This window comes from Myotis daubentonii, chromosome 12, assembly GCF_963259705.1.
Source record: "Myotis daubentonii chromosome 12, mMyoDau2.1, whole genome shotgun sequence".
NCBI classification, from domain to species: Eukaryota; Metazoa; Chordata; class Mammalia; order Chiroptera; family Vespertilionidae; genus Myotis; species Myotis daubentonii.
In genome coordinates this window covers 70,676,322-70,702,374 of record NC_081851.1, presented here as the reverse complement: position 1 = coordinate 70,702,374, position 26,053 = coordinate 70,676,322, and the positions used below count along the sequence as shown (strand labels likewise).

At 58.3% G+C, this 26,053-nt stretch overlaps 1 protein-coding gene across 2 annotated transcripts in view; it reads left to right on the top strand.

The window, feature by feature from the left end:
- KLHL29 (kelch like family member 29) overlaps window positions 1–26,053 on the top strand; it is a 266,413-nt gene that overhangs the window by 173,822 nt on the left and 66,538 nt on the right. The window lies entirely within an intron of this gene.

The window sequence follows — 26,053 nt, the reverse complement described above, 5'->3', positions numbered from 1 at the left end:
CAAAGCCCTGGGTGCCCCCGGCACCTCCGCTCACCTCACGTAGCCCTTCACCTCTCAGCCTCCTGCTGGGTTTCCTGACCCGATCCCCACTCCAGCCCGGGTGTGCAACCTTGCCTCCCCGCCCCCTGACCTCCCACAGCTGGTGGCTGGTCACCATCCTCCCCGCCTCTCCTTCCCGTGGCCACAGTGCAAGGTCCTCAGCCGACTCCCCTGGGGCATTGCAGGGCAGGGGAGCCACCCAGAGAGGCGCCCAGGTCCACGTGGCGGCAGGCGTGAGGCCTCCTGGGGATCACAGAGCTCTTTCCGGCCCCGCCAGGCCGGCGGCAGCGGGTTTGCCCCGGGGTCAGCCTGCTTTGAGGTCCCCTAGGACTTTGAGCAGAAGTTATCAGTCTCCTTTGCAGAGTGGACATGTGCAGTGTGGTTTGGTCTTTGAGTCCATCGTGGAGTCACAGAAATTAGCAAGCAGGAGGAAAAGGGGGTCCCGGGTGCCCTGGCCAGGGTCCCTGTGGGAGAGGGGCTCCCCACACTCTGGGAGCACTTGGCAGAGAGCGTCTGTCACCCACGGGGAGAGAGGACATCTCAGTCATCAGGGCACCCGTCGGGTGGTCTGTTGACAGGTCCGTGATTTCTAATGTCTGCGATTCAAAGGAGGCGAAAATCAGTCATCTCCCCAGTGTTTGGTTACCAATCCGGGTGGCTGGCACCATGCAGTCGCTGAAGGTCTGGGCTGGGATGTCTCCCCTGCTTTTCTACCTGGAAAGGGGTGCGTTGTCCCAGATAGTGAATGGACGAGAGCTGCAGGCCTCTCTCTCTTCCTGGGGGCCTGTCTCCCCAGGATGCTGATGACCCTAGAGTCTGTGGGTCCCTCTTTCCCATGGGGCGCCCCCCCACACACACACTCCTCCGGGGCAGTGGTGAGGGATGGGAAGGCATTGGACCCCTCAGCGGACGTGGGGTCAGGACGGGGGGTTCAGGGAGCCTGCCCCCATCTGCTGATTCTTCGGCACCTAAAACCCGGACTCTGAAACCCCGTGTCTACACCTAGGAAAGGCCTCCCTTGCCGCTCCCCTTTCGGTATCTCCGCGTGCAGCAGCTCGGAAGGAATGAATTGATTCTAAGGGAGACCCTTGGAAGCGTGGAGTGAGAGAAGTCAGGGGTGCACTTGCGGCCAGGAGTTTCTGCCTGGGGTTTCCTGGGCTGGCCTTCGGGGAGCTGCCGGCTCCATGGAGCAGGCACGATCCGGGTACAGCGGGCGCCGGGCTGTGGGGGGCAGGGTGCTCCATCACCATCTGGAACTGATTGGCGTTTTCCTGAAACCAGAGGCCGCCGCAGGCTTCCTGCCCGGCTTCTGCGGGCCCTGGAATGGTTCCACCTGCACCCAGGGCCAGGGACATCTCATTCCGGGGATGATGAGTGTCCCAGACCCTGGAGCGCCCGCCCCCTGCCAGCACCAGCCCCGCTTCTGGTCGGCCTCTTTCCATTCTTTCCATCGTGCTTCTGTAACCGCGTTACAATCGCCGCCGCCGGAGTTTCAGGGGTCCGTCCCTCTCTCCCGCACTCCGGCCTCCCCTGGTTTCAGCCTCCAGGACTGAAATGCTCTCTCCCTGTCTCCATGAGGAATTGGTGAGGACAGAAAAGAGGCAGGAAATTAATGTCCCAGCCTCCAGGCTCCACCGGCATTAGATGGAATTAAAGCAGAATAATGAGTCGATGCACACACAGCTCTGTTGTTCTTTCATTTTCCTTTCAACATGCACGCCGTGAACGCTTCCCCCGTCCCGCACCGTCTTGGGCTGGGAGCGCCCTGAATGAATTTACATACCAAATGGGTTTTAATTTTATATTTTCCCTTAAGGTCAGGACATTTATTTATTATCATTATTTATTACTGAAGCACGAATGGTTTTAATTATTTTGGTGTTCCTCCCACAAAGCAGGATCGCTGCTAGCGCCAGAGCGCTTTCCGTTTCCGCTCACATAAATAATATAGTTTTTAATTTTATGAAGATTTAGTATTCGTCTGCTTTGTAAATTAAAGTCATCGCTTACCGCAACAGAGACAGAGTGCGCGGGACATCCTGGTGGACTGCCTCCGCGTCTCCTCTGGGGATCGCTCTCCCAGCGTGCGTGGATCGCCTCAGCGGGTGCCCGCAAGGGGGCCGTGCCTGCCGGCCGGGAGGGAGGAAGGCAGGGGAGAGAACTGAACCCCTTCGGCCATGAGCTCTCCCTTGCTTCTCCACAGATTACCCCATGTGTTCCCCACAAAATCCCTTATCACCAGCGTGTGGGTCTCTCCTCTACCGATAAGAAAGCTGAGGTCCCTGCATGATAATGAACTTGCCGGAGACCTCGCAAATGCAAGGGACAGGTGCAGATCCAAGAAGGTATGACTCCAGGGCCCACCCCTTCCCCTCCTCCCTCCGAGCCCTCTCTGTGCCAGACGTCAGTCCCCGGGCCTGGGTGGAGTCAGGTGGAGGCCCTGGCCAGCCTGGCTGGGAGCAGAAACAGCAGGAGGGGTGGAGGGCAGCGGCCACCGGCCAGGCCGTGGGCGTGACTGTGTGTTTGTGGGTGGACGGAAAAGCATCCTGATTGTCTGGGGGGCAGAGGCCCTCCGTGGTGCCTCAGGGCAGTATCCCCAGTATACAGCCAGGAAATTCATTCCGGCTCCCCTCCATAACCAGGGTTCCTGTCTGTAACTCGCCGCCACCCCCCCCCCCCCCCCGCCTCTCCGAGGCCCTCCCGCCCGCCCTGGCCTGGCCTCCCCCTCTGAAGCACCCCCAGAAGGCAGCGTGTTCACACCGTTCCATGGAACAGGTCCACTTTGCTGCCAGTGTAGCCTCTGGAATGAGCAGGCTGTTTGGGGTTGCCATGGAGAAGCTGGGCCCTTTGGTGGTTGGAGCTGTGCGGTGGCAATTGAAGGCCCTCGCCCGCCAGCCAGGGCAGCAGCCTCACACCCTGGTGCCCTCCCTGGGCTGCGGATCCCCTTCCCTCGGACCTCCTCTGGCAGCCGCACCCCCGCCCCTGAGGGCTATTAGCCGGTTACAAAAGGTGTGAAATGGAAGTGACTTCATGCTGCAGGTGCTTTCTGAGTTCCCCTCCAGGCTCCTGCTCAGTCAGCCCCTGGGAGGGCTCCCTCTCCACGCAGAGGCCTCCGTGCCCCGGCGGCTGCGTCCCCGGGGAGAGAGGCGGGAGCCCGCTTCACCGCCAGGCTCAGGTCAGCGCAGCACAGAGAGGCTCGGACACGCGCTCGCCGTGGTGAATCCGAAGCCGGCCACCCTCTCTCCATGCGCACCACGTGGCTTAAATTTAAGCGGAAAATAGAGCTCACACCGAGTCATCCTTCTCCATAACGGAAGATGGGATTGTGTTCGCGGGAATCGGCGTGTTAGGGGATGTCCCCTGCCAGAGCGGGGATGTACCTCTTTAGCGTCTCTTTAATCCCTCTCCTGCGAGCCTCGCCCGCTACATGGGGGAGCCGGAAGACGCCGAAGCCAGGCAGAGTGTCTCTCCCCGGGAATGATGAAGTTCTTTCCTCCACCTCAGACACAGGCTCCCCCGGGAGGGGGGCATAAATAAATAACAGCTTCCTGGGGTGTACTTTGCCCATTTTTCAGATTTTCTTACTCGTGGCACTAGCTTAAGTGGCACTACTGGACGGGTACCAGCCAGAGAGGGGCCTGGGGACGCAGGGCGTCTCAGGGCTGCGTTCATAAGCAAATAGTTAATGGCGAAGTCTCTTCCCACTGAAAAGGGAGAGGAAATCGCTTTCAGAGCCAGATCTCTTGCTGCTTTATCCAGGGGGCTCCCCAACGGCCAGAGCCGTGCATTCGAAAGACGTTTTCAGCTTCCTTTCAAAAGGTGGGAGTGGGCGCTTGTTGGCCAGGTACCCTGTCTCCCGGAGGAGATTGAACCTGGCCATGGAGGGGCCGCCGGAGGTCACAGAGGGAAGAGGCGTGCCTCCTGCTCTGGGGTCAGAAAGAGGTTCTATGTGCTCAGAGTCACGCCGTCTGCTGAGTGTCCACGTGGGCCCCGGCCTCTGATGGGAATATTGTTTCGTCTGCTCAGCCCCCCGCCTGCCCTCCAGGACCCTCGGTCTGGCCGCAGAGGCAGAGCTAGGCAAGGGGAAAGGGAACAAGACAACTTCTGGTGTCAACAGGTGTGGCCGCCTCCTGCAGAGGCTGGGCGGGCGAGTGTAGGTGGAGGACAGACTGGGACGGTGAGAAGCACCAGCTGGGACAGACGGTACCCAGCAGAGCACGGTACCTGGCAGAGCACGGGAGAAGGAGGCTGCGTGAGGGACGGGAGGAAGCAGGGGCCCGGGGACTGGATGAGACTTTGGGCTTTGGAAGCGGCGCCTGGGGAAGCAGTTCCAAAACCGAGACCCAAAGCCCCGGCCCTCTGCCAGACTCTGCTGCAAACTTGCAAACTCGCTGTGTCCCGTCACCGTCTCTAACACCGGCGTCTGTGAGGCCGCCCCTGGGGCTGGCGTTCTGTCAGTCTGGAAGGGGACGTGGGAGCCCTAGTGGTTCTTCTAAAGCAGCGGTTCTCCACCTTCTGGCCCTTTAAATAGAGTTCCTCCTGTTGTGACCCAACCATACAATTCTTTTCGTTGCTACTTCATCACTGTCATGTTGCTACTGTTATGAATCGTCATGTAAATATCTGATATGCAGGATGGTCTGAGGCGACCCCTGTGAAAGGGTCGTTCGACCACCAAAGGGGTCGCGACCCACAGGTTGAGAACCGCTGTTCTAAAGAGAAGGGGCGAGGAGTCCCTGGAGGTGCATCTTCCAGGTCCTCCCCCATCCTGCCTGCGGAGCCCCGGGACCTCACGCTAAGGTGACTGCGTCACTGCTGGGCCTGCTGCCCGGAGTGAGGCCCCTTTCCAGCCTGGGAAGCCTTCGGTGGGGCAGGACTTGGAGGGACCAGAAAGTCAGCTGGCTGGCTCTCCGGGGCTGGGGGAAACCGTCCCGTCGCAGGGGCCCAGTGTCCAGGCTGAGCTCACCTGAGGTCGGACTGATGATTGACGTCTGTTGAATCTTTACTGCCTTCCAGGCACGAGTGAGTGCCATGCATACATTTTTGTATCAAATCCTGTAGCACAGGGACTATCCCCATTGTAAGATGAGAACACTGAGACTTAGGGAAGTTCATTTGCCAAGACCATTTGTAAAACACGCTACCTTCCCAGGTTTTGACCTCAGGTTCATCTGACTCCACAACTCCGCAAGAGTTTAACATCCTTGTGTTTGCCTCAAGCAAACTGAAAGTTCAGGCGGCATTCCTTGTCCCTGCACATGCACGGACACACTCACACATCTGCTGTGCGCGGGCACACATAGCCCTGTCCTGGTCCCACCCACGTCCCCCTAGGCACAGCGCCCCCGGTGGCCACGGATGGCTGCGTGGGAGCTCTCGCTCCACAGTCACAGGGACAGCCGAGGGCCCCTCTCCAAGGGCAGATCACACATGCACAGCTCGGGGGGGTCTGCAGCAGAACACTCCCAGGGTGCCCTGGCGCCCCGCGCGGCAGGGGAAGGCTCCGCAGAGGCCTGGGCCATGGTGCATTTGCTCATGATGGAGAGCATTCATCGGGCCAGGTCCCCGGGCTGTCCTGCCGGCGCTGCATGGGGAGCCTGGTAGCTCAGAATGAACAGCATTGAAATTCAGCTTGAGGGCACAGAACTACAATGCCTGTGCCCACCAGCCAGATCATGGGGTGATCTTCTTCCCACCCCGAAGGCATGGGGAGGGCTGGGCGGGGGAAGCCAGGCTTGGCAGGGAGCCCCTTAGGAGCTGCCATTGCTCTGGCCAGCTTGCCGCAGGCCGGGTCCCAGGAAACCCCCACATTCCGATCGATCGGCATTCTTCTCTATTTAAGGAATGTTTATGACTTAAGCAGCTGCGCTGGGGAGGCAGGGGGAGCCAAGTAGAGAGTGTTAGAGGTCAGAGAACCGTGAGGAGGCACCATGCAGGATGGCCTGGCGCCGGTGACAAGGACGCCGGCTGAGCTGCCAGCTCGGGGCCCAAGGCCCAGGTGAGCCTCTGGCCTTGCCGAGTCCCTCAGCAAGTCTTGGTCTGGCCTCCTCGTCTCATAGCCCCGAATGGCTGGCTCACTGGCCGTCCTAGAGAACGTCAGGGCACTCTCCAACCAAGCAAGCCAGGCTCTTCGCATCAGAAATAACAGGAAAAGGTCTGGAAGGAAATGTCGGTTTCTTTAGCCACCTCTTCAATTGCCATCAACTGCCAAAGGGGTGACGTATCTTTAAATATTATTAAAATATATTATATGTTATAGAATATACCATACCCGCTCAGTATAGAACACATAAATTTTTGTATATTTACGTTCACGTGTGACATGTGCCTGTGTACGTGTAAATATGCACAAATACATATACCTATGTACTCTGGAAAAGGGAGAACACGAGGAATTCTAAATGCGTGTGCTGTGCTCACCCTTAGTTGTACCCATGGCTGCTTTTTTGTTTTGTTTTGCCCGCTAGCATTTTCGGTTGTGAGGTCCAGGAATGTGTGTGTTGCTCTCCATCACTGAAAAGCAAAGGGGGGATGAGCCCAGCCTCTTTGCACGGTGCCCCCAGGAGCCACGCTCCCCTCGTATGCTTCTTCCACGTGTCGGTGACATCGAGCTCCTCTGGGTTCGTTCAGCCTCGACTGCCCAGGTTTCCTCGTTCCACAGCCTCCCTCAGGGTGTCCCCAGAGGCCCGGCCCTCCCTCGCATCCTGCAGGGAACGTTCGCTGTGCCGTTTGAGGGGACCCCTCACATGAACCAGATGTGTGTGTCCTTATAGTTTAAGTGCGGGGCTAGGCTGGGAGTGAAGAGGGAATTTTCCCGCACGTGAGCTGGAACACGGCCCGAGCTGGAGGTTGGCGACACCAAAATAATTGGAGGTAAGAGCTGTGAGGCCATTAAGATAAACGTTTGACACAAAAAATGGGGGCCGGTTCATAAAAGGTTGCAGTGACACCAGGTCATAGTGACAGCTTTTCAACAACTGCATGAGCCTCCGAGGGAAGGAATCGGCATAATGAATTACGGGCCGTCTGAGCACACAGCACCTTTTTATGGGCATAGATCTAAGGGGAGGGTGGCGTTATTCAGCCTGGCCCATGTTGAATAGCATTATTGTTAAAACAGGAGAGGAGCCAAGTAAACGGACGGGCGGCTTAAACACTCAGCGGCGGCGGCAGAAGGGCCTGGGTCTTCCCGCCTGGGCACAGGGCACCTCCTCCTGCCGAACAAGTGCCTTTGTCCGCGGAGCCCGGCGCTGGCATCCACCTTCCCTGGGGAGGCCGCCTCGGCTCCTCGCAGCTCAGCTGTTTGCGCCGTCTGACCTTTGGATGAAATGGCCTCCATGGACGTGTGGATGAGACGCGTGCAGCCCTTCCGACCTTGGGTGTTCTCTGGGTGGGAGAACCCTGCAGGAAGAAGGGAGCTCGGGAAGGAGTGGGACCCGCCGGCTGGGAGATGGGAAAAGGCCTGACTCCCACCAAACCCTCTGATCAAGTTCTGGTCCCTGAAGCAGGGGGCGCCTTCCCTCAGCTACTATGTAATAATAATCTATATATATAAAGGGCTAATATGCATAGTGTCCCCTTGAGAATTCAACCAGACCAGGAGTCCGATCGCTCGCTATGACGTGCGCTGGCCACCAGGGGACAGCGTGGAACGAAGGAAGGCCCAGAGGCTCTGATCGCCAGCCAGGCCTAGGGACCCTACCCGTGCACAGATTTCGTGCACCGGGCCTCTAGTATATAATAATAGCAGCGACCAGGATAGCCATCAATCCTTGAGTGCCTACAGTGTCTCTGGTCCTGCACTGGGCACTCCTCGTCCTCTCATATAACCCGAGGGTGTAAGTGTTGTTATTCCCGTTTTGCAGATTAGAAAACGAAGGCTGAAGGAAGTTCATCTGCAGCTGGCTAATGTTCACACTGTTTGGAATGCAAATCTGGGTCTGTCTGAGCCCCCATCGGGGCCCCGGCCGCTGCACGTTCTGTAACCACGTGTGAGCATCCACACGCCGGAAACGGAACCTAGAGCATCGTCAGAATGGGGAAGGGCTTGCCGGGGGCCCTCTGGGGCTCAGCAAGGGGCGGTGCAAGATTGGGTCCGCCGCTGACATCCACACACGTTTTAAATGGGCTCCGCTGGGGAGGAAGGCGTCCTTCGTAGTAAAACGTCTGAGCCCGTGATTTCCTTCTGGGTGTGAGAATGTATATGAATCACTTGCTAATGGCAGTTAAATGAGATGAAGTCATTTATGTGGCTGTAAGGGAGCCAGTTTCCACACTGGCGCAGGCATATGTACTCGTGCCTCCACTGTCCGTGGGCTGCCACACCCGTGCTTGTGAATGAGGCCCTCTGGGGTCTTTGCCCTCAGATAAGGGCAGGCCCTGGAGGGACCCCCTCGGTCCCCAGGGAATTCAGGGCCAGGCCCAGGTCCCTGACAGCTGGGCTGTGTTTCCTTCCAGCTTCTCAGCTCTGGAACGAGAACCAGTTCCCTTAGCCAAGAGCATTGGCGTGTGGGGGGATATACTCGTAGCTCTGAGATGCCCAGTCAAAAAGGTGAGTCCCCCCCTCTGTCTTAGCTCTGGCTGCTATCGCAAAAATAATACAGACTGGGTCGTTTATAAAATACAGAATTCTATCTCCCACATTTCGGGGGGCTGGAAGTCTGAAATCAGGGTGCCCGCGTGGTGGGGTTCCAATGAGGGCCCTCTCCCAGCATGCAGACAGCTGACTTGTTGTTCTGTCCTCATGTGGCAGAAAGAGGGCTAGAAAGTTTTCCAGAGTCTCTCTTGTAAGGGCACTGATCCCATTCATAAGAATCCCACCCTCATGACCTGGTTGCTTCCCAAAGCGCCCCCCTCCTGACAGCATCACATGAGGAGCTAGGATTTGAACCTGTGAATTGGAGGGCGGTGCAGACATTCGGTCTACAACAACCTCCCCCCCAAATAGCGCATCCGTGGCAGCGGGTTCCCGGGGAGCCCACCGCCCTGGCTGAGGTGGTCTTGCCTGGTGACTTTTCTGTGTTGTCCAGGGGCTTCCCCCCATGACCTGTCCTAGCCTGTCATTGGCTAATGCCCGAACCTCTCACGGTCATGCTGGATGCACACCCGAGCCCGTCCGGTGTTGGGCACGTGCGGGGCTCACTTAACAGATACTGCTTCCATGTCACGCAGAGAAGAAAGCTCTCGGACCCTGGGTCCAGATGAAGGCAGGTGGCCAGGCTGAGGCAGGCGGAGGGAGAGGAGGCCAGTGGCCGTGGCAGCCACAGCCTTGGAGAGGCACACTCACCCAGGGGCAGGGGCAATGGAGAGGGCCCCTGAGTGTGGCCCTGGCCCTCCGGGGCCCCAGAGCCTTGCTAGGCCACGCCTAGTTTCTGCAGAATTTGGAGACACCCGGAGCGCAGGGCCTCCTCACCCTGATACACAGGGACAGCCTTGCCGGACACTCAGACATGACATCGTCCCTGTGTCTCCTGGAACATCCCCTGAGTCATCTGCCCCCCACCCCGCCCCAGGGCCTGTCCGGGGAGCCGTGTTGTGTTACCCTCTCTCCTTGGGCTTTTCTTAGTAACAGCGCTGGCTGGGCGGCTGCACAGAGGCTCCTGGAGACATTCTGTCCTGGGCGGCCACAGGCTGACCCTGAGTCAACGGGTGCACCCCACCCAGGGAACCTGCTTCTCATCCTGCCGGGCCGGGTGAGGTCAGAGGCGCACGGGGGTCAGGAAGGCCGGGCTGTGGTGTATAAGCTGGGGCCGGTCTCCCGGCCCAGGGGCAGCTCTGAGGGAAATGCTTGTTTAAACTCGTCTGCTCTCACCCGACTCCCCCTCTCCCGGCCCGTCTCCCATTCTTGGGCCAGAGGGAATGACCTGGAGGTGTGCGAGACTGGATCCCAGGTGCTACCCAGGCCTGGCTGCACCCCAATCGGCGCTGCACCCCATTGGCTCAGAGAGAGCAGGAAGCTGAGAGGGTTTGCCCAGTCTAGGCCAGCTGGGACTGGCCGGAAATACCAGACCCTCTGGTTTCTCAGGAAAAGGGGTCACAGCTGCTGCCAACTGGCAGATGAGACCCTGACTATGGAGAGAGTGGTGCCCTGCCTTGTGATGGCAATCTAGGGCGAGGTCAGGGTCAGAGCAGTGCTTCTCCTCAGGGCAGGTCAAGGTCAGGGCAAGTTGAGGGCGTGGGAAAGCAGGTCTGAGGTCAGAGGGAGCTGGGACAGCGGGGTGTGCCTGGCCTGTGAGGGTCCTGGTGTCCACTGCTCTGCTCACACGCCCGGGGGCCATTCAGGCCGGAAAAATAGCCAGAGGTGGACCTCAAACCACAGGTCCCCTCCCACCTCCACCCAACACTCCTGAAGCTTCCTGGGCTGAGCATTGAGGAATGGAGGGGTCGGGACAGGGTGTGTGCCCGGAAGAGGTCAGCCAGGCCCTGGGCTATTGGAGTCTCAGGTGGCCTGCAGCCAGCCCTGAGCTCTGAGTCTCAGCCCCAAAGTCAGGGTTCCAGAGCTGCAGGAGCCTCGAGCCCCCCACCCCCACCCCCACCCCCAGGCCTGGGGGAGAGTCTCCCCTGCTTGGCTTTTGAGAGAGGAAGCGGGAGGCAGTGTGCCCAGGGAGGCCTGCCCTGGTGCCGTCCAGGAAAGCGTAGGAACACATTTGAATCCACACCCATCTCCCCTCCCCCGGCCTGTCTCCCACCTGCCGGCCCCCAGGAGCAGCACTGACCGTGAGCCTGTGGGCTCATTATCAGAGGCCCCGGTGCAGCTGCATTCGGGGTCCACAGGGGAGCACAGGCTGAGCTCAGTGTAGGAACTGGTCGCCCAGAACTGTCCCCAACTCCTCCTGAGGGACTGTGCCTGGAGAGGGGGCCTGGCTTTGTTCCCGTGCCTGGTGGGCAGCCCTATTGTGGGTCTAGCCTGGGGCGCAGGGGCTGGGGCAGCCTCAGAGGGTTCCCGGTTCCCATCCAGCATGAGGCATCTGGACCCTGGACCGTGGGGCGGCTGGAGGTTCACTTCTCCTCCAGGAACTGAGGCGCTTGCTACAAGGCCTGCTGATAAGTGGTCCCTCTGGGACCAGGGTGTCACCGGAGGAAAGAATTGACAATGATGAAAGCGGCCGATTTCCTGGGAGACGGCGTCCCTTCCAGGCAGCAGCAGGAGCCTGGAGGTGGACGCTGAGAGCTTTTCTCTCTGGTTTTGACACTGAGCTTGCCCTGAGGACTTGGGCACTGAGCACTGGGTGCCCGTCTGCGAAACGGAAAGGCCAAGTCACTCGGGGTCATTTGAGTTCATCGTCTACACAGAAGAGCCAGCGCGGGCCTGAGAGCAGACAGGACAGCTTCAGAACGCGCACGGACGCTACCCCACCCCGAAGCTAGAGGACCCCCTTCTCGGTGCCTGTGTCCTTCCCCTCCTCGCCCACGCCGCCTCCGCTCTGCTCCTTGGCTGGCTGTTGGGCTCCATCCTGCCTTGGGCTTCCTGCCCTCACCCAGGGCCACGCCTCCCTGATGGTGAGGCAGGAAGGCCCTATGGGACCGTCAGCTGAGGGTCCGCCCTGCCTGTGGAAGCCAGATCTGGCCTGACCTTTCTCTCTAAGACCCTGGAGTCAGCCTTGACCACGTGGAGGAAGAGGCCCCGAGGGGTCCAGCCGGGTCCTCTGTGGTCCCTGGCCCCTGAGGGACTGCTGTCTTGTGAGGGGCACGTGGAGGAAGCCGCCCCTTCATCTTCTTTCCGTTTTGTTGAGATATGAATTTTGGTCGTGTCCTCAGAAAATGTAAATCCTTACTGATTAAATTGCCCAAGTAAATTGACATATAGCCTAGCTTCTGGCCCTGAGAGAAAGAGGAACAAGAATAAAAGCAGAAACGGTCGCCAGAGCCCTTCTTGTCATGCACTTCAGCACGGCGACCCTACCAGGTCTTCAGGACTGGGAAACCTTTGAGGGACAGGTTAGGGCCGGGGTCTACCTGTGAGTGTGTGTGTGTGTGTGTGTGTGTGTGTGTGTGTGTGTGTAAGGAGGGAAAGAGGAAGGATTGATTGCTTTCAGAACATTCTATTGATAATCAGGAGGTGGGATAAGTAGAGGCCATGCTTCAGCTGCAGAACTGGGCCTTGCACACAGTAGGTGCTCAGGAAGGCTGGCAGACTCTGCTGTGAGGTGCAGGGGTCTCTGTGACCTCATTTGTTCAGGGCCCCCTTGTACCTTAGACGCCAAAGGAGTGCAGGCCCAGAGGCTAGGTTAGGGCAGCGCCACTCTACAGTCCGGGGCTGGGGCCTCAGAGCGGGCCAGCCGGTTGCCCAGAGCACACAGGGAGGCAGGGATGGGCAGGGGGTTGAAAGGGGGTCCCCTTGCCGGCGACACCGGGAGGGATGAGTGGGATGAAGACATGATTGGGGGATTCAGGGGCCGCCAGAAAAGGAGATAGGAGACTACTAGTGATTCACTTTGGTTTTTTTAGTCTTGGACCAAACGGGATGCTTATTTTTAATTGAACATCTGAAATCAAATCATAACCCAAGTATACACCGACTTGGCGCCCATTCTATAAAGGGCCCTGAACGTGTTTCTTGTGGGAGCAAGACTCTGTGTAACTGCCGTGACCCGCTGTACCTGCTCGGTCAGTTTAGATTCTCGCTGGAATGGCCAGGATGGGAAGGGAGGAGCCGTGAGGCTGGGGCCTGGAGGTGTTCACACAAGCCGGTGCTATGGGTCCCCGCGGCCGGTATGAAGAGGGGGAAAGGAAATGCCCGGAAATACTCTGGAAGAGGTTACCCCGTACAGAAGGGTGTAGAACTGCATCTGCAAACACTAAGATGGGAGCGTGTGCTGGTGAAGCTTCAGTGTTTCATTTGGTCTGCTCCTGAACGCATCTCCAGCGTAGCGTCTGTGCAGGAGCTCATCACCCTGTGAGCTCCCCCGCCCAGCGCCCGGAATCACAGTTCAGTTTGGGGCGCATTCTTCTGAGCCTGGCTGGGGTCTCCTGGGGGGTGGGGGAGGCGGGGGTGCCTTTTCCTCTTTGCCTTATCTTCAGTGCCCGGCTGTCAGAGGAGCTCAGAAAATGTTTGTTGTTTTGTGTTGATTCAAAGTTAGAGCTATAATTCACAGAACACACACCCCACGCGCACTCGGGTAAATTCTCCGTTTAATTGAAATGCATTCACTTGGAGAAAGCAGTGCTGATGGGAAGCAGATAATGGAGGGCGGGTGGTTCCCTGGGTGCCACGGGCCCGAGGGGTGTGAATTACAGGACCCAGCACTGAGACACCAGCCTGTCGGGGGAGGCGCCGATGACTATCCGACGATCCGTGCTCGCACAGCACTCCGTGCAAACCCCACCTCATAGTAATTAAAAATTCTAAATCACGCCATTTTTTTTTCTGGAAATACTTTTATGCTCCGTTTTATTTATCACCATTAATAATAATGATCATGATAACAATAACAATAACACTACTGTGTGATTAAGTTGCAGATACGCAATTGGGGGGCGGGGGAATACGGGTTTTTAGTGAGCCTTGAGCTAACAACAGGAATAGAGTCATTTCAAGGAGTTTCCGGTGAGGGCTGGTTCCAGAAGATTCTTCGACTGGGAGTTCACCTGTTCCCCCTTGTCAGTCAGTCACTTGCTCATTTGACAAGTAGGTATTAGGTGTCTCGTGTATGGCAGGCCGTGTGCTGGGTGCTGGGGTGCGGTGGCAGCTGGGACAGCCCCCGCTCTCTAGGTCTGGGAGGTTACAGACGAAACGCGCCGCTCTCTGGAGCTTGCCTTCTAGGGAATGGGAAGACGACGGGAAAGTCCGTAGCGGGAATATCTAACATGTTAGATGGTAAGACGTGCTAGTGGGTTCCACGTTCACAGTGGTAGACTCAGGAATTCCGGCCAGTCCTCCTGCTCCCTGGAGCCTTGAAGGACGAGATAGTGAGGGACTCCCCAACCGGGCGTGGGGAAGGCCAGAGTCCCAGGGGCTGAGCCCAGCATCCTGGGCCGGTTCTCCCCTCGGACTGTGTGCCGGCTGAGGGCTGAGCAAGCCTTTGACCAGCCTGTGGGACCGGAGGACCAGCCTGGAGTCCTCAGGCTCCCGGGGGCCAGCGGAAGCCGAGGCCCTCCCACTAGCTTTGAGTTGGACTCTGACGGGCTGCACCCTGGCCCCTCAGCCTCCAACATCTCACTCTCCACTTGGTGACCCCAGATTGCTGTGCCCTCAGGTGCCCAGCAGAAGCAAATAGACAATCTTGGGAGGAAGATAACCTCACCCTAGGCCTCAATGGTTTTTAAAGTAATGTGCAAAGACAGAATCTGGCACATAGTAAAAAAAAAACAAAAATACAAGGAGATGACATGAGCAAACATCAGTAGAAATAACAAAAAAAATGGACACGGAGTCCCACGGGGCCCTGGGTACATTGGAGTTATCGGACACAAACTTCAACTCTACTTACCGTGACCAAGGCGTTAAAAGACAAAATTGGGGTTTTCGGCCGAGAACCATAAACGGTGCTTTTGAAAAGAACCAAAGGTAAGTAACACCGCAAGTGAAGAACGCGACAATGCATTTAACAGATGCAGCCAGAGAGAGGATTGTGAGCTAAAAGACTGGGTAGAAAATATATCCAACATTACGCACAGAGAGACAAGAGAAAAAATACCCAAACCAGGCGATAAGTGACATTGGGATTACACCCCAACGGGCAGGTTATGCTGCCCAGATTCCCACGGGCTCCCCCACAAATCCTCCACCCCGGGCAGCCCGGGAGCAGTCACCCTTTCCGACCCGGCTCCTATGGGGCAGAGCCCGAGACAAAATTCAAACCGGGCCTGGGTGCCTCTTTGTCCTCGGTTCTGTGGCGGGAAGGTTAGGGTGTTGTTAAAGCCTCGTGACTCTCATGTTACCGTAATGAGCCTTGCTTAACTCAGGAGGAAGGGGCAACATTGAAAGGAGGAGAAAGAACCTGGGGCAGTGAGCGTCAGCGAGAGAGATTGGCCGAGTACCTGAATATCGCCCTCAGCACACTCCCTGTTTCCCCGAATAAAGAAGACAGAGGTGCCTTCGGGCCTTTTTTAAATCAAGATTTTATTTAAAAGAAGCAAAGTTTCAATCACCAAGCAAACAGCTCACAAGGACGTTTTCTGGGAGCTTGAGAGTAATAACAGCTATCCTTTTGGAGGGTGGCAGGCCCTGGGCTGCGGGTCCGGCATCCGTCATTCTCGCCCACCCCATGGACGTTTTATAGATCAGGTGACAGGTTCGGAGATGTCCGGGGACCCTCCAAGGGCACAGAGTGTGAGAGGTGGTTCCGTGGTTCGTGCCAGGTCTGGGTGGCTCCGGCACTGTTCCCAGGGTGGCTTCGGACGCGCCCCACGCAGACCGAGGTGGGCAGCCGAAGGCCACGGGGAGCTTCCTAGGGCACCAGCTACAGCCTGAAGCTGTTCTGAATCCCAAAGCAAAGCGGGGACCACAGGGGGACCCCAAGTTTGGTTTCTGTTGCCCATTTCTGAGCTTTCTCTCTGGATGAGAGCTGTGACCATTCACAGCGTGTTTGCCCAGCCCCGTGGGAATCGTACGCTGGTGAAATAGAAATATCCTTGTGAACATATGAGCACACTCATTTACCGAAGGTAAAGGAAGCCTTTCACTGGTCTGGAAGGCTCCCATTTTTCCTTTTTCTGCCTTTCGTCTCCTCTTCTCCGCTCCCTTTGATTGCCCATAACATTAACCTTCAGAAGGAAACTGGGGTAAACAGCCTGGCAAGGCAAGCAGCTGACTTCCCGGCTGCACCTGCAGCAGCCCCTCGAGGGAGTCGGTGGCTGGGAGGTTTGGGTGGGCCTCACGCCCTCCCCACACCTGCCCCCTGTCTTTGGGGGGAAAGGGAGTTCCCTGTGGCCTTAGGTCGCTGTGAAGCTCGCATGCATAACCATTCATGGTGCTTTCCCTCCGTCCAGCTGGCTCCGCGGGCTCAGCCACAGCTCTGAGCTCGGGGCTCTGTGATGGGGGGTGGGGAAGGGGGGAAAATGAGTTCCATGCAGGATTGTTACTGCTGTAGAGACGTCGGTGTTATTTGCAGGGACGCTGTGCTGATAGGGGAAGGCTGTTTCTTGGCAAACACCTCCTTCAAGCACTGTGGCTCTTTCTCAGGTTATAGGAAAGGGCATTAGGCAAACACTTGGAAATTCAGCAGCGTCCTCCCCTGCGGGGGGATGGCGAGGGCAGGGGTGGGGGGAGAGGGGATGCTACGATGCCCGACAGCAGCAGCCACGCAGGATGCGCACTGGCTGCAGTGCTCTCCTGATCTGCCCTCGGGCGGGACAGTAACAGCAGCGGTAAAGGTTACAGCTCTTGCTGCGATGCATTGCCTCTTCAGAGTATTAGAGTGTCTGGATCTATGTTTTAGGAATCTGGAAACCGCCAGTGGAACATTGCTGATGTTGTGGGTAATGCATAAAGCAGCCCCTTGGGAAGCTGAGAGGGGAGAGGTACCCGGGGCGCAGGGAGCATGGGAGCCCCTGCCCGTTGCTGCTGGAGCAGTTAGGATGCAGCGAGGGGAGCACCACTGCAGGGGTGGGGGGGGTAGGGGGGGCAGGTGTGGCTGGGAGGTGGCGCAGTCTGTTCTATTTGCTGGGGGGCGGGGGAGAGGAATGGACAGGCCCTGCCTCTCATGGGAGTGGACGGTATTTATTCTGAAGGGAGAGCCAGAAGAAAGTTCCATCGTCATGGAAGGAATTTCAAGCCCTGCTTAGTATTTTATTGTTTTGGCTTTTTTTTTTTTTTTTTTTTGGTCCTGCCTGGACCTTCCCTACCTAGAGTACAGATTCGTATAAACAGGGGAAGTTATAGTAGACTAGAGGCCTGGTGCACGAATTCGTGCACCAGTGGGGTCCCTTGGCCTGGCCTACAGGATTGGGCCAAAACTGGCTCTCCAACATCCCCCGTGGAGTCCCGGATTGTGTGAGGGTGCAGGCCAGGCCGAGGGACCCCACTGGTGCACGATTGGGGCCGGAGAGGGACATGGGAGGTTGACCAGCTGGGGAGGGACTGCAGGAGGGCTCCAGAGCAGATCCAGCCCATCTCTCTCAGTCCTGATCGGCCGGACCCCAGCAGCAAGTAACCTACTGGTCAGAGCCTCTGCCCCCTGGTGGTCAGTGCACGTCATAATGACTGGTCAACTGGTTGACTGTCCTCTGGTGGTCAGTGCACATCATAGTGACTGGTCAACTGGTCGACTGTCTGCCCCCTGGTGGTCAGTGCAGGTCATAATGACTGGTTGACTGTCTGCCTCCTGGTGGTCAGTGCACATCATAGGGAGTGGTTGAGCAGCCTTAGCATATCATTAGCATATTACCCTTTGATTGGTTGAATGGACAACCAGACACTTAGCATATTGGGCATTTATTATATAGGATGGTGTGATGGTTAATTTTATGTGCCAACCTGACTAAGCCAAGGGGTGCCAGGCATGTGGTCAAGCCTTCGTCTGGGTGTGCCTGTGAGAGTGTTTATGGATGTGATTAATTTGATTCAGGGGAATGAATGTAGAAGATTGCCCTCCCCAGGGTGGGTGGGCATCACCTAATCAGTTGAAGACCTGAGTAGAACAGAAAGGCTGACCCTCCCACAAGTAAAAGGGAAACCCTCCTGCCTGTTTTGTGTGTGTTTTCCTGCCTTTGGACTTGCACTGAAACGTTGGCTCTTCTGGGGCCTGGAGCCTCCCATCTCTCAGGCTAGAGCATACACCATTGCAGCTCCAGTTTCCAGGCTGCCACCTGTAGGCAGGTCCTGGGACTTCTCCGCCTCCATAATCCTGGGGGCCAGTTCCTTATAATACATTCTTCCTATAGTTATGCATTCTCTTGGTCCTGTTTCTCTGGAGAACCCCGAGTGATATAGATGACATTAATAAGGCAGGGACGGAAATATTGAAATCTTACCTGAATTCCTAACCTGACCAGATCAGCTGTGTCCTCTGTGCGGAAAAAAAAAAGGCCCATGAGTCCCCAACGTGTTCAGAATGAGGCCAGTGGCTCAGAACGCTCTCTGGCCACACCTCTCAGCTGAGGAAATCAGAGGCTATGAGCCGTGTGGATGGAAACGGGAGAGAGTGGCATGAGGGACAGGGAAACGGGCATAGCCCTGGCCTCTCTCACCTGGTACCTCCTGGCGCCTCCACCCAGAACGCACCTTGGGAGAGCAAAGGACCCAGGCAGAGTTGGCCCGATACACAGGCCCAGCTCCCCGCCCCCCACTCCCAGCCTGGCCAGGGCCTCCAGTGGCAGGCCAGCCCCTGGCCCTGCTGAGCTCCTAGAAGTAAAACATTATCCGAGTGCTGCAGGCACTTATCCCTGTGCTGGGTTGGAGCAGCAGTCCCTCCCACACCCTCAGGGCTGCTTTGTGAGGACACAGAAACCCTCCGGCCATCTCTGGCCGCCATCCTCTCATAGCTGTGCCGTCCAGGTGGCCCTCTGCCACAGAGGGGTCCGGAATCCTTTGTAGTAGCACAGCCTCTGTGTCTACCCCGGTGATGGGTCCCTGGGGCTGGTGGGAGGGGCAGGGAGGGGTAGCAGGCACAGACCTTAGCCTGGAAACTGGGAGGAGCCGAGATTCCTGCCTCCAAGACTAGTTATTCCCTGGCGTCCACACCCAGTGGTCAGCCGTGGTCCTGAGAGTTGGTTGATGCGGTCTATCAGGGTGGGGGCTCCAGTTGGTACAGGCGCCGTAGCTCACCTAGGCACCATGACCAAGAATAAAAATAACCCAGGCTCGCCCTAGCCAGTTTGGCTCAGTGGATAGAGCATCGGCCTGCGGAGCAAAGTTTCCTGGGTTGGATTCAGGTCAAGGGCAGGCTCCTCCCCAGACTGGACCCTGGTCAGGGCTCGTGCAGGAGACAACCAATGGATGTGTTTCTCTCACATTGATATTTCTCTCTGTCTTTCCCTCTCTCTTCCACTCTCTCTAAAAATCAATGGAAAAATATCCTCGGGTGAGGATTACAAAATAATAATAATAAGTAAAAATAACCCTCGGCTCTGTCGCTCAGTGGTTAAGCACACGGGTTTTCTAATCAGATCCAGCTTCGTATCTCGACTCTACTTGGTTAGCTGTGTAGCGTTGAGCAGGTTAAGTAACCTCTCTGAGGCCCACCTCTGAACCTTGTTATAAGGAATAGATTCAATTGTACAGTAAAGAGTTTATCTCTGTACTTAATAGGGTTAGCACGTAATACAATCTTGTTATCATTTTCTGTTTAGACCATCAGCGTTTTTTTACCAGATATATCAATGCCCATAAGATGACACATAACTTCAGGGTCTTGGCAAGTAACAGCATTCTGTCCATGAAAATGGTATCAAAATGAGTCTGAGGGACCCACCGGAGTATTTTAAGTGGGGAAACCCCAAGAGAAGCCATATGAAGGGACCATTTCATTTGTACCCTCATTCATCCATTCAACAAACACTTTTTATGCCAACTGGGTTCCTGCCTGGACCCTTTAGTAACGTACAGGCTAGAGGCGAAAGCAGACCCAAGATCAGGCTCAGCCCCGAAGCCCATCACAGCCCAGAGAAGGAAGATACAGCCAGACTTGGGCATGGAGAGAGATCAGGGAAGGCTTCCTGGAGGAGGCAATGCCTATATTGAAGTTGAAGTTCCCGGTAGGCAAGCAAAGAGGTGGTGCAGAGCACTCCCGGGAGGACAGTAAACACAAAGGCAGAGAGACAAGAACCAGAATGGGTGGCTCCCCCGCCAGGAGAGGGCCGCCTCTCGATTCCAGGGGGCAGGTGCCAGCCAGAGCCCCTGGTCCTTGGTCCCCAGACCCAGTGACTGCCCTTCTGTTCACCCCCTGCAGGAAAGGAGGGAAAATGGGAATGAAAGGCTTAAAACAACAGGTCTGTGATTGTCCCCATAGCACGTGAGGCTCTGAGCCTAACAGGTCCCACGTGGGAGCTTCCCCGGGTGAGCTGAGCGCTAGGGCTAGCTCAGTCCTGGCCGGGCCAGTGGAGTATTTCAAATCACTAGGTGCTCTCAGAGGGGTCTTGGGCCTCAAGGTGACTGTAACCGCGCTGGTGGGCCAGCTGGGGGGACAGAGCGGGGAGCAGAGGGAGCAGCTCCGGGCGGGGGAGGGAGATTGGGAACCCAGCAGGGCACCACTGCCTGTGAGGTGCGGGCAGGACATCCACGTGGCGATGTCCAGCAGGCATCTGAATATGCGGGGCCCAGGTTTATGGGGGACAAAGAGCTGGCCGTCACGCAGTCATTAAGTCTGGAAGCATGAGCAGGACCCCGTCTGTGGTGGGAGAGGCAGGCGTGAGAAGCACACGATAGGATCCCGAGAAACACTTACAGGGAGGCAGCCACGCCACAGAGATGGGTGTACACACCGAGGCCAGCGGGTGCCACGGGTGGTGACCCTCCCAGGTGGCCGGATGCATGGGAAGCCAGCTGCCCAGCGTGGACAGCGTTCCGGGAGCAAGTGGGGCCTCGTGGAACCTGGCGCCCAGCTGGCTGCCCACGGCACACATTTCCACGGCCGGCACAGCTGAGACCTGCTGCTGTTTCCCAAGTGCCCGTTTCTCAGGGGAGTCCCAGAGGGGAGACGGGCCTTGTCCAGGTCCCACGGAGCCCGGGCCTCCAGGTCCCCATCCCCTGCCCTCCCCGGGAAGCTGGGAGGCCATGGCAGAGAGGAGGGAGAAACACCCGTGGTGTCTGGAGCGTCTGGGAGGGGCAGGGTGTGCCGGTCCCTGGTGCTAACAGGACAGACTCCTTCGGGTGGGGAAGTGGGCAGACTGCAAAGAATTGGAAAACGCTGACACCCCCCACCCCCACCCAGGAGAACAAGAAGGGAGGGACGTTAATATGTTTTAAAATAGGAGCTGCCAAAATAGTATGTAGCACTGTGGGAGTGCTTACCAGACAAGCTGCCTGATTCGAATTTGTGAGTAGCAGGCCCTGGCGGGGTGAGGGGGGAGGGAGGGATAAAATATATCCTCCTTCCCTTCGGCCCTGAGCTTCCTCAGCCTGCTTCTGCCTGACACTCATAACGAGCCCAGAATGACAGCACTCTGCGACGGTGCATGCACCCCTCCTGGTCCAGGGCCCTGGGACAGGGGCGCCCACCCCACACCCCAGAGGCCGGAGGCTCAGTCGAGTCCAGGGCACAGTGGAGGGAACCTGGTGTCACGTAAAGGGGGAGATTTGGGGAACACAGTGTGGACCAGCTGGTATCTCTTTGTACCCCTGAATGTGGCTGTGTGGAGGGCGCGTGTGGCTGTGTGGAGGGCGCGTGTGGCTGTGTGGAGGGCGCATGTGGCCGTGTGGAGGGCGCATGTGGCCGTGTGGAGGGCGCCTGTGGTGGCCCAGGCTGCCTGAGCACCTAGTGGCTCACAAACAAAGAACTGTACTGCTCTCAGCTCTGGAGGCTGCAAGGCCTGTCAGGTGCCAGCATGGCCGGGTCTGGTGAGAACCTGTCCCAGGCCACAGAGTGCGGCTTCTCCTCAGGGCCCTCACGTGGCAGAGGCGAGAGGGGACGCAGGGCACGATCCTTCCGTGACCTAATCACCTCCCCCAGGACCCGCCTCCTGAACCATCCATCACCCGGAGGCGAGGATTCACGTAAGGCCTCTGGGAGACAGACACACTGCGTCCATGGCAGGGGACGTCCAGTCCATGGCAGAGGAGGACAGTCGTGGCCACTGGCCTGCTGGGGAGAGCTTGTGTGTGTGAATGTGTCTCAGAGCAGGACATGGGGGGGAGGGGGAAGTCCCGTGTGCTAGCTGTGCAGCCGGCACTTTTGATACACAGCTGACGTACACACCTCACAGGCCCGGAAGGAGACTACAATTCCCACTGTGCAGGTGGGGACATTGAGGCTCAGAGACAGTAAATCCTTGCCTGGGACACTCTGGTAATGACTCAAGCCCCTCATTCTCAATGCCCTGCTGCTCTAACCCCCAAAGACACCCCTGTGCGCCCCATGCCCCTCCTCCTGGCGCTCCTGGCTCAGCCACCTCCCCCAGGAGGCTTTCCTGGGCCCACTCGGCTGGAGGAGGTGCTGCCCTCGGTCATGGCACTTGGTCTGTCTTGATGGCACCTGTTTCCTTGCCTGTCTCTCCACCAGCCTAATCTGTTAGAGGCGGAGCCCTTGTCCTGCTCAGACCACAAAGGATGGATGAAGGGTGGTCCCAGGCACAGTGCCTAGACCTGGGTGTCTGCCCCCAGACCCGCGGGCCCCCACACCCACAGAGGACTGTCCAAGCCTCCGTGCAGGAATTCCCCCACCGGAATGCCCCGCCCATCCTTCGGGCACAGCTCGCGGCCTGCCTCCTCGTGCCTGGGCGTGGCCGGCCCTGACCGAGGCACAGTGAGTGCCAGACAGGAGCAGCTCTCGGTGTGGGAAACAGTGAGACGGCGTCCACGCGTAGCCCCGGTGCGCCGGGCTAGCACTGAGCCCTCTGCACGGAGGAGTTGGTACCCCATGGTGCAGGTTCCGGCATCATCTCTGTGCGAGAGGTGAGGCCCGTTAGCTGCCCCAGCTCACCCCACTTGTCAGTATCAGGTCTTGCCTTTGAACCGGGCAGCCTGGCTCCCACCACTGCCCACAGGAAGAAATCCCTGCCCTCGGGCCCCGCACAGCAGCGAGGTTGCCAGGAAGGGGCTGGCCCCTGTGCCCTCCCTGGAGAGCTGGCAGCTGCCAGGTCCTGGGGGCCCACGCTCTGAGCTTGGAGCCCCTGTGCCCTCCCTGGAGAGCTGGCAGCTGCCAGGTCCTGGGGCCCCACGCTCTGAGCTTGGAGCCCCTGTGCCCCGCCCGTGCTGGCCCGGCTCCCCAGCGGGAGGGCAGGAGGGTGCGGAGCCTGCGCCCAGGGTACACAGCAGTGGCCGGGACGAGGCGCCATGGGGACAATATGTTTGGCTGCCCTCGCTGAGGGAGCGGCTCTGCTCTCTCCCTCCTGTGATTGTTACCATCTGTTTCCCTCCGCCGTGTTTGTTGATGTTTTCTTGTTTTAAAACTGAAATGAGTCAGATTGGAAGCGGGTTTAGGAAAAAGTGTCTGGGAGGGAAGCTCCCAGGGGCCACGGGGGACTGTTTCGGAGCCGCTGCAGGAAAAAAGCTTCTGTGGGACCGATGGGAGGGGCGGGGAAGGGGGGGGACATCGGCCAGCGCCTCCCGCCCTGTGGGGGCTGAAGCCCCCCGTGGCCCGAGCAGGCGGGGTTCTGTGTGTTGGGGGTGGGGGGTAGAGGGCACACGTGTGGGCTTGGTGCGTAGGTAGCCGAGTCCGTGCGTGGGCACACTTGTGCGCCTGTGTGAACATGTGTGTTGTCGGGGCCAGGCTGTAGGGCCTGGACGGTGCGTTCAGGGGAGAAGGGGGGAGACCACGGTCTAGGTTGGGAGGGTCCCCCACCTCTGCTCTCGGCGTATATTTGTGCCTCAGGTGGATGTGTAAATCCACCTGCCTGAGCGGTGTCGGTGCTGAGCCGAGGTGAAGGTGATGAGGGGCGGGCTGGTTTGGGGGTATGTATGGTCCCCGGAGGTGATGCTCACGGGGGCCCCTGGCAGTGCAGGTGAGCTGCCCGTGGCTGCCTGGACTCCCTCTCTGGGGCGCAGAGGACCCGGAATACTATATTGCCCTGCCTGCCCGCCTCCCCCCCAGAGCGAAGCTTCGGGTTTCTCTCCAGGGCCAGGAGGCTTCCCTGTCCTGCCAAGGCCACGGGGCAGGAACTGGCTTCCCGAGCCGACGACACGGAGGCCTTTCAGCTGCCGCTCTGCTGGGAATTTTGAGTCAGTGCCTCGGGCCTCCCCCTCTTCCTGTTCCCAAATGCCAGTCACCCTAGACTCTTGGCTCCTGGGTGTTGTTATTCAGGCCAAGGAAGGGGGCCCCGTGGCTGTGTCCCTGCCCCCCGGGTCTGCAAGCCCAACAGCTCTGCGACCTGGACCCCAGCGCAGACCCGGGCCCCCGAGCTCGCAGGCCTGGGCTTTGGTCTCGTGGCCACACTGCCAGGCTTCCCGTGGACGTGGCGAGGCAAGATCCAGCCCGCGACCCTCTTTTCTGTCCCCCCTTGATAATCACAGCCTGCGGGGGTTCTCTGGCCCTGGCGACCCAGAGGGAACTGATGTGGAGGCTGCCTGGGGCACGGCGTCCGCCTGGCATGGCTGGGCCCCCTCACAGGAGTAATTGCTGCCACTTGCTGAGCCGGCTCTGCCCGGCTTCTGTGCTGGGCCCTGACGCAGATGTTCACTCCCTGCTGAAATCGGTCTTCGGAAGAATTATCGTGCCGGTTTCATAGCCCAAGGAAAGCATGCCCAGAGGTGGTGCAGGACTCAAACCCAGACCTTCCGCCTGCCAGGCCAGAGCTCCAATGGTTAGGGGGGCGGAGGCCCTCCAGGACGCCGCGCTGTCGGCCCGATGGCGGGTGTGTGGCCACCAGGCCGGCTTGGTCTCCAGCAGAAGCTCCTGGGCACCTTTCACGGCGAGCGTCTCCTTCCTCACAAGCCACCTGGCGTGCGCTCAGCCTCTCCGCGCGAGGCCCGGCCTGCAGCTCACTCCCCTTCCTGGGACGCGTGGGAGCGAGCCAGGGAAACTTCTCGTGTCTGCATATTCAAGCGCTTTTATTAAGTGGAACGAGCTATTTCTGAACACGAGAGTGGCCAACAGCCTTAGAGGAAATTAAAATGAACCGTGACAATGGAAAATTGCACGGGGGCACGGCAGATTCTCCGGAGATAAATACAACAAGCCTTTCAACAGCATGCGGGGAAGACTCAGATCACGGAGATTATGTTGTGAGAGGGGGAAAGCAAAGCCTCGGAGAACGAGCGCTCAGGCTGGTGGGAGGGCCAGCCGAGTGCGCGTCAGGCCTGTGTGTCCCTCCGTAACACCCCCACCCCGGGGCCACTGTCCAGGAAGAGAAGTCTGTCCAGCTGTCCACCCAAGAGGGTTCCTGCCCCCTCCCACCGCCTCCTACAGATTTTACCACTTTCCCCTTCGCTCCTGGACCTCCAGGGAGTTTAGATAGAATCCGTCTGCCCCAGCAAGCTTCCCGAAGAGACAGCTGATGCTGAAAGCGGGCATTTCCTTAAAGAAAATCACTTCCACCCTGGCCGGATTGGCTCAGTGGATAGAGCGTCCGCCTGCGGACTGAAGGGTCCTGGGTTCGATTCTGGTCAAGGGCATATGCCCGGGTTGTGGACTCGATCCCCAGTAGGGGGCGTTCAGGAGGCAGCCGATCAATGAATCTCTCTCATCACTGATGTTTCTATCTCTCTCTCCCCCTCCCTTCCTCTCTGGAATCAATAATACATATATATAAATTTTTTTAAGAAAAAGGAAAATCACTTGACCCATCAATTCTGAAGGAAGGGAGCTGAGCTGGCCGTGGCCAGGGGACACCCCCCTCCATCAGGACCCTGCCTGGCCGCTCGGTAACCCATGACCAAAGCCCCAGCAGAGAGAGGGTGCGGGGAGCTGGGAGGATGTCAACGGAGACCCTCGTTGTGCGCTTCTGGAATGTTCCACCGCAGGCCCCACCAGTCCCGCCGAGCTCCTCTCTGAGACACACTGGGCGGCACTTACTTCGGGGAGCCTCGCAGTCCGGCAGTAAAACTGGTTTAGCTCCTCGTCTGAGGCCTGCCTCCCAGGGACATCTGTTTCTTTGTCCTCCCGACCTCGGGGCGACCCTGCCACAGTCCTCTCTCTGGTTAGGCCTCTAATGAGGTCGCTGAGCCGGCTGTGTCAGCACCTCCTTGCTGGGCGTGAGTGGAGCGCAGTCAACTTCCTCCGGCCCAGGCAGAGGCCTCACAACCCCTCGCTGCTCCCCTCGCAGAGCCTTTGGGGTGAAATGAGAGTCTCTGTGGAGGAGGGTGAGGAAGGGACCTGAGGGGTGCACAGTCCGCGGGGCCTCCACTCGGGGCCCTTTCCGGCTCTGGGTGAGCCCTGCACCCAAGGAAGCTTGGTTTGTCCTAGGGTTCCAGGGGGGTGGGGGGGCAGGCAGCCTTGAGGGGCAGAGGGGCCAGGCCGGCCCTGATGAGCCTGCTGGGGAG